General features: G+C 33.8%; 1 pseudogene; it reads right to left on the minus strand.

Annotated features, from left to right (window-relative positions):
- Positions 1-8521: 8521 nt before the first annotated feature.
- Positions 8522-8967, minus strand: part of LOC103608812 — a 995-nt pseudogene continuing 549 nt past the window's right edge.

Raw genomic sequence — 8967 nt, forward strand, 5'->3', positions numbered from 1 at the left:
ACTATCTTATTTGGGCAGAATTTGACAGTGATTTCTGTATGTAATTTTCTGGTTTCTGGTTATTAATATAGCTCACCAAATTGGTGATGGAGCATTCTGAACCATCTTTGAGCTAGAACCTATTTCTTGCTCAAATAAACTTTGTTAAATTTAACTAGTCTCAGTTTTTCTTTAACAGATTGACATAGTTGGCAAGATCTGAAGTAGAACTTCCAGCAATCCTCTTGAGCAGTGAGAGACCACGTGAGGTACCCACCAGAGCCTACTGAGCATAGTGATCTCTCACAGCAACAGAAGCGCATGGGTAAGTTTGCTGTCAAATTTCAAGCTCCACTCATTTTATGTTCTAAGCTCTCAATTTATTTGAGCCACCTTTTTATTCTATTCTTTCCATTCTATTTGTTTTGTTTTCTTTTCCCTACTTAACTGACTAGGATCTAGTTAAGAGGCCTTGGTTATCTGACCGAGTTAGATAAAAGCTGAACTGTGTTCAGAGTCAAATTAAATTTGACAGCTAACTTGATTGGACCCGGTTAAGGTTTCGTGTAGATCTTTTTTCTTTTTTCTTTTCTTTTCTTTTCTCTTCTCTTCTCTTCTCTTCTCTTCACTTTTCTTTTCTTCTCTTCTCTTTTCTTTTCTTTTCTTTTCTTTTTGGCTTTTCAACCAAGGCTTTGTTTTGTGCTGTGAGAGAGCGTATAACCTTTGAAAATCACAACAAAAACAGGACTGTGTCCTTCCTGTAGGGAAGCCTCAGTCTGACTGGATCAGATAGAAATGGACTGGGCTCAGTAGACAGGTAAAATCACTAGAAGACATGGAATTATAAGTTCATTTGTATCCAAGGAGTCTACATCTCCACCCGCCAATTTATGCATGAAGGCAATGAACTCGACCTGTACCTTTCTTGAGAAATGGATTAACCTTACTAAAAATAATCTAGGGTCACACTGGCCACAGTGTAGAAGTTTTAATTTGAAAAAAAATTGATTATTTGTGGAGTACATTAGGAAGATAAGAATAAAAATCCCACAAGAACGATGGGATGCAATTTAATTGGTAAGGGGAGACACCTAAAAGTTCAAATGAATTAAAAATTGTCACTTTACAGAAAGAAAACAGGTCTTTACAGCTACAACTACAGGGACCATGAGGACCTTCTGTACAGATTTTAAACCAAAATCAAAGGGTCCCAAACTGAATAAACTCCAAGATGTCTGTTTTTATCACAAACAGCCGTGCCTTTGGGGAAAAAATAATTGTCTACTTTTACACGAGGACTGTTTCCCCACTAAAAGAATTCCCCAAAGACTTTACTCCTGTGACAATAATTAACTAAGCGAATTAGCCCTCTTTTTTCAAATCCTTACTGTTGCTGCTTTCTTGTTATCATGATTTTGCTATGCCTCAAAATACTTTCTTGGTAAGAATTGGGCATTTTTAAATTGGGTTCTGTGCTTTTCATTATTGAGTTGTATGAGTTGTTGAGGTTGTTCAACTAAAGCTGTAAGTGCTCTGTGTATCTATATCTCAGAAAAGCCTTTGTTGTTTCTCTGTTTGAGCATGAAATACTTTCTCACTGCTGAAGGTATGGAGCCCTTCACTAACTCCCTTACCAAGGTTTCTGCAAACCCTAGAGGCTTGTGATCATACTGTGACCTCTGTCTGTAAGCCTCTGCTTCTGTTATTCTCCAAATTGACCCAGATGTGCAACTGAGTCCTTCCCCAATTGCTTACATAAGGCAGTCCTACATGGAATAGGATTTACTAAAGATGTTTGAAATATATTTTTTTGAGCGGAGAATTTACACTTTAATAAAGAGCACATTACAACTGAAAACAAAAATTACTACTAAAAAAAAAAAAGTTATGTTCTGACCGCTATATGGAGAGTTTCATGTGCCTACCTAAGTTTAATATTCCCACTTCAAGTACCTAGAAAATAAAGAAACTAAACTTCTAATTATTTAAACATAATAGCTCTTTTAAAAGTCATTGCTTCTTATAGACACTTCTAGCTCAGAAGATTTTTTATGTAAAAATCCAAATACATATAAGGAAGGTTGAAACTATGGACAAATTAAAATGATTTAATGATTTTTCTTTCAAACAAAATAGCTAAATGCATTTCCTCTGATTTTATCTGTACAAAGTATCATATAGAATTTTTAAGAAATAAGATTTGTATTTTTATGAAAATACTATTTTGTATTTCACCTGTTAGGCCTTAAACTTACTATTTTTGTTTACTTATTAGTTAAGGTAAGAAAATGTCTACGTAATGTTTATGATTCTGAAAAATATTAAATTTTATTTAACTAAGTTGATTTGTAATTATGAAAGCTTCTTACATGAAGANAAATGAATTAAAAATTGTCACTTTACAGAAAGAAAACAGGTCTTTACAGCTACAACTACAGAGGCCATGAGGACCTTCTTGTACAGATTTTAAACCAAAATCAAAGGGTCCCAAACTGAATAAATTCCAAGATGTCTGTTTTTATCACAAACAGCCGTGCCTTTGGGGGGAAAAAAATTGTCTACTTTTACACAAGGACTTTTACCCACTAAAAGAAGTCCCCAAAGACTTTACTCTGTGACAATAATTAACTAGCCTCTTTTATCAAATCCTTACTGTTGCCGCTTTCTTGTTATCATGATTTTGCTATGCCTTAAAATACTTTCTTGGTAAGAATTGGCCATTTTTAAATTGGGTTCTGTGCTTTTCATTATTGAGTTATATGAGTTGTTGAGGTTGTTCAACTAAAGCTGTAAGTGCTCTGTGTATCTGTACCTCAGAAAAGCCTTGGTTATTTCTCTGTTTGACCATGAAATATTTTCTCACTTCTGAAGGTATGGAGCCCTTCACTAAATCCCTTACCAAGGTTTCTGCAAATCCTAGAGGCTTGTGATCTTACTGTGACCTCTGTCTGTAAGCCTCTGCTTCTGTTATTCTCCAAATTGACCCAGTTGTGCAACTGAGTCCTTCCCCAATTGCTCACATAAGCCAGTCCTACATGGAATAGGATTTACTAAAGATGTTTGAAGTATATTTTTTTTTGAGGGAGGGTGGAGAATTTACACTTTAATAAAGAGCACATTACAACTGAAAACAAAAATTATTACTAAAAAAAAAAAGTTATGTTCTGACTCTATATGGAGAGTTTCATGTGCCTACCTAAGTTTAATATTCCAACTTCAAGTACCTAGAAAATAAAGAAACTAAACTTCTAATTATTTAAATGTAATAGCTCTTTTAAAAGTCATTGCTTCTTATAGACACTTCTAGCTCAGAAGACCTTTTATGTAAAAGTCCAAATACATATAAGGAAGGTTGAAACTATGGACAAATTAAAGTGATTTCATGATTTTTCTTCCAAACAAAATAGCTAAATGCATTTTCTCTGATTTTATCTGTACAGAGTATAATATAGAATTTTTAAGAAATAAGATTTGTATTTTCATGAAAATACTATTTTGTATTTCACCTGTTAGGCCTTAAACTTACTATTTTTGTTTACTTATTAGTTAAGGTAAGAAAATGTCTACCTAATATTTATGATTCTGGAAAATATTAAATTTTATTTAACTAAGTTGATTTGTAATTATGAAAGCTTCTTACATGAAGAGTGGTTCAGATGCATATGAACGTAAATGTAATTTCTAAGATCTTTAGTTAATTTAAGAACTTAAGTGAATGTTAAATGAAATTAATAGAAAATATTAAATTTTATTTAACTAAGTTGATTTGTAATTATGAAAGCTTCTTACATGAAGAGTGGTTCAGATGCATATGAACGTAAATGTAATTTCTAAGATCTTTAGTTAATTTAAGAACTTAAGTGAATGTTAAATGAAATTAATAGATGGTTTTTCAATAATCAAGTACTCTTTAAGTTACATAGAATACAGAAAACTTTGTCACCATGTAATTGATTGTGTGTGTGTGCGCGTGTGTATTTGCTCCTTTATTATTTCACAAAGTGCTTATTCTTTCCGATCATTTTAACAAATATGTTCATTTTTACCACTTTAAGACATAAAAGGAATGTGGGTGGATGTCAGACATCATATCATGTATGGTTATGAGTTTTAATGGTTTGCTAAGATGCTTTGTGTGAGAAACAGTTATCAACCGCCTACCTCCCAGTTTCTCTATGAAGTAGATGTAGTTATTTTGAACAAAAATTGTAGTTAATGTGGGTGACTAAGACTACACTAGATTCAGTAGTGGCAGAAAAGTCGGACTGTATGCAAGGCAACGAAATGTGTCTTATCAAGGATGATTGAGCCTAGTAAATTAGTAAATCAACCCCATTTAAAAGAAAATTAATAAATATATGAAGTTTTAACTTTTGCTATACAAAGTAACTTTTACTTCCATGAATTTATTATATTTGTAAATAGTAGGTCTGAAAAGAAGCAATGAAATATATTAAATGTTGATAAATTTGCTCAGTTCTAATGGATTTATCAATAAGAAAATTCTTTTAAAAAGCAATGTTGTCAATATATTACTGCCAAATATTATATTAATGCAAGTGTTGTTATATTTAAGATCAGGTTCTGTTTCTCACTGTGCGTATCTGTCTTTTTCCAGATTTCAGATTAGTTGTTTCCCCTAAAATCTCATTTCTCTAATGGGTACAAGAAAAATTGTCAATATTCATAATTTTTCCAAATTTTTTCTTTATGTAGAGAGTCAAGCAATACTCTTTTGAGCTCTCCACATCTGTGCTCTGAAACTGGATTTCTCAAGCCTGGGCAGTTGAAATATTGATTTTATATGTTTTATGAGCATGATTGAGAAAAATGAATGATATTGCCTATGAATGATAAGAAATGTTACAGGTCATTCTTAAGTTTTCATTCACAGGCAAGAAAAAAAATAAAATAAACCCTTGTGAGAAAAATTAAATAGGCAAGGGAGACAAACAAAAAAGTTGCTTTATTGTTACATCCCTCAAATTACTCTCATTCATTGAAATCATTACATGTTAATTCATGACATAACAATTAAATTTCATTTGTTGGCTCATTACATTGAGGGAGAAATTGGTGAATTAATCGTGGTTGAATAAAAATGTTCCAAAAGAAAATCAACAAAATACTAGGAGTAATACAGTACCTTTCAATAACAATCTTAAATGTAAATGGATTAAAATCTGCACTCAAAATACACAGGCTGACCAATTGGATTAAAAAGCTAGACCCAACTATATGCTGTCTTCAAGAGATTTGCCTCACTTGTCAAGACATACACAGTCTAAAGGTGAAAGGATGGAAAAAGATAGACCATGCAAATGGAAACCAAAAATGAGTAAGAGAAGCTATTCGTATCACAGCTAAAATAGACTTTAAACTACAAACTATGAAAATTGACAAAGAAGGCCACTATATAATGATAAAGGGATCTATCCAGCAAGAATACATAGCAAGGACAAATATATATGCACCCAACACTAGAGCACCCATATACATAAAGCAAACACTATTAGACCAAAAGAAAGAGATAGACCAAAGTATAATAGTAGTTGGAGACTTGACCACCCCACGGTCAGCATTGAACAGATCATCTAGGCAACAAATCAACAGAGAAATATAGGATTTAAGCTACAGTTCAGACCAATTGGACCTGGCAGATATCTACAGAACATTTAATCCAACAATTGAGAATGCACATTCTTCTCATGAGCACATGGAACATTCTCCAGGACAGACCACATGTTAGGTGACAAATCAATTCTCAACAAATTTTAAAAAATTGAAATCACTTTATGTATCTTTTCAGTTCACACCAGATTAAAACTAGAAATCATAAATAAGGAAAACTCTGGAAACCATACAAATACATGGCAATTAAACAACATGCTTCTTAATGACCTATGGGTCTAAGAAGAAATTAAGCAGGAAATAAAAAAAAAATTCTTGAAACTAATGAAAATAAAGGCACATCATACTAAAACCTGTGGGATACTGCAAAAGCAGTACTAAGAGGGAAGTTTATTGCAATAAACACTTAGGTCAAAAGAATAGGAAGATTTCAGATAAACACCCTAATGTTACACCTCAAAGAACTGAAAAACCAAGAACAATTCAATCCCCAAATTAGCAGATGGAAGGAAATAATTAAGATCAGAACAGAACCAAATGAAACAGAGACCCCAAAAATGATACAAAAGATCAACAAAATAATAAGTGGTTTTTTGCAAACATAAACAAAATAGACAAACCATTAGCTAAGCTAACTAAGAAAAGAGGAGAGAAAACCCAAATAATAATCAGAAATGAAAAAGGAGATATTACAACAGATACCATAGAAACACAAAGAATCATTAGAGATTATTATAAATGAATACATACCCACCAATTTGAAAACCTGCAGGAAAAGGATACATTTCTGGACACATACAAACTACTGAGACTGAAGCAAGAAGAAATAGAAAACCTGAACAGACCAATAACAAGCAATGAGATTGAAATAGTCATCAGAAGTTTTTTTCTTCTTTTTCTAAAATCTTTTTTTTTCTTTTTGGGAGATTTAAGAGAAATTTTTGGAATTCCCCCAAACCTTTAAAGAGGATTCAATACCAATTCTCTTCAAATGATTCCAGAAAATGGAAGCAGAGGCCATTCTCTCAAACTCATTCTATGAGGCCAATATCACCCTGATACCAAAACCAGGCAAATATAAAACAAAGTAAGAAAACTACGGGCCAATATCTCTGAAAAACATAGATGAAAAAAATCCTCAACAAAATGCTAGCAATCAGGGTACAACAACACATCAAAAAAATTATACACCATGATCAAGTGGGATTCATCCCAGGGATGCAAGGATGGTTCAACATACACAAGTCAATAAATGCAATACACCACATCAACGAAATCAAGGACAAAAACCATATGATTATCTACATAAATGCAGAAAAAGCATTTGAGAAAATTCATTATCATTCTACGATAAAGACTCTCAGTAAAGTAGGTGTAGAAGGATAGTATCTAAGCACAATATAAAAGCCAGATACAACAAACCCACTGCCAATATCATACTGAATGGGGAAAAGGTGAAAGCTTTTTCCTTAAGAACAGTAACAAGATAAGGATGCCCACTCTCCCTACTCCTATTTAACATAGTATCATAAGTACTAGCCACAGCAGTCAGGCAAGAGAAAGAAATAAAAGGCATCCAGATTGGATAAGACAAAGTCAAACTGTCCCTGTTTGCAAATGACATGATCTTATATATAGAAAAACCTAAAGACTCTACAGAAAAACCTCTTAGAGCTGATAAATTATTTCAGTAAAGTAGTAGGATAAAAAATGAACACATAGAAATCAGTAGTGTTTTTATACTCCAGTAATGAACCAGCAGAAAAAAAAAATCAAGAAAGCAAGCCTGTTTACAACATTCAGCAAAACAAAACAAAACAAAAAAACCCTAGGAATAAATATAACCAAGGAGATGAAAGATCTCTATGATGAAAACTACAAATCATTGCTGAAAGAAATTAAAGAGGACACAAAAAAGATGAAAAGGCATTCCATGCTTTTGGATTGGAAGAACTAATACAGTGAAAATGTCCATACTGCCCACAAAGTTTAATTCTAGGTGTTAACTTGATTAGATGAAGGAATGCTGAGAAACTTGGTAAAGCTATCTCTTTAGGTGTGTACATGACGGTGTTTCCAGAAGAGGTTAGCATGAGAGTCTGCATGGACTGGGTGGGAAAGATCTGCCCTCAATATGGGGGAGAACCATCCAGTCCACTGGAGCCCCCAAGAGAATGAAAAACAAAGGAAAAAAGTGAATCTGTCTCTCTCTCTGCTGGAGATGGGATACATTCTTATCTCCTGTCCATGGACATTAGATCTTGAGACTCTTCAACTTTTAGGGTTAGGACCTTACACCAAAGATACCATCAGCTTCCCTGGTTTGAGACCTTTGGACTTGGAATGAGCCACGCTAACAGCATCCAGTTTGCAGACTGCCTATTGTGGTCTTCTCTTCACAACTGCATGAGCTAATTCTCCTCATAAATCCCCTCTCATATATTTATAACATATCCTATTATTTCTGTCTCTCTGGAGAACCCTGACTAATACACTACCCAAAGTGATCTACAGATTCAGTGCAATCCCCATCGAAATATCAGTGGCACTCTTCACAGAAAAAAAAAAAATCTAAACATTCACACGGAACAGCAAAAGACCATGAATAACCAAAGCAATCCCAAGCAAATATAAATAAATAAATAAAACAGGAGGCATAACACTACCTGACTTCAAATTGTACTTCAGAGCTATAGTAACCAAAACAATATGGTACTAGCATCAAAATAGACACTCAGACCAATGGAAAGAATAGAGAATCAAGAAACCAACCCACATACTTACAGCCAACTAATTTTCTTTTTCTTTCATTATTTCCTTGGGGGAAGGGACAATACATTTCTACTCAATTAAGAGAAACAGTTTTACAGTACAGTGGTCTTGGTCTTTTATTTTATATTTTTTACACCCATTATGCCATGAATTCATAGGGAATAGGTTCCAACAGCTCAGGCTCCTTGGCCATTGGTTCTCACAAAGTGTGCTTCTCTGGGTGGAGTAGGCTGGCACTTCAGATGAGCCCTGGTTCCTTTCTCTATCGCTTCCATTTCTGGTCATTTTCCTTCACCCGTTTCAGGAAGCTGTCTTGGCTCTTAGAGTGCTTAATATGCTCAAAACACACATTAATTCTCTTGGCAAGAACCTTGCCCTTAACTTGCTTGTTTACAACAGTGCCAACAGCATGCTGGGTAACATTGTAGACTCTTCCAGTTTTACCATGGTAACATTCGTGGGGCATTCCTTTTTGAACAGTTCCCATTCCCCTGATGTCTACAATATCACCTTTTTTGTAGATTCGCATGTATGTGGCCAAAAGAACAACTCCATGTTTTCTAAAAGGCCTAGAAAACATATATC

The sequence above is a fragment of the Galeopterus variegatus genome, unplaced genomic scaffold (genome assembly GCF_000696425.1).
Source record: "Galeopterus variegatus unplaced genomic scaffold, G_variegatus-3.0.2 Scaffold8878, whole genome shotgun sequence".
Taxonomy (NCBI): Eukaryota; Metazoa; Chordata; class Mammalia; order Dermoptera; family Cynocephalidae; genus Galeopterus; species Galeopterus variegatus.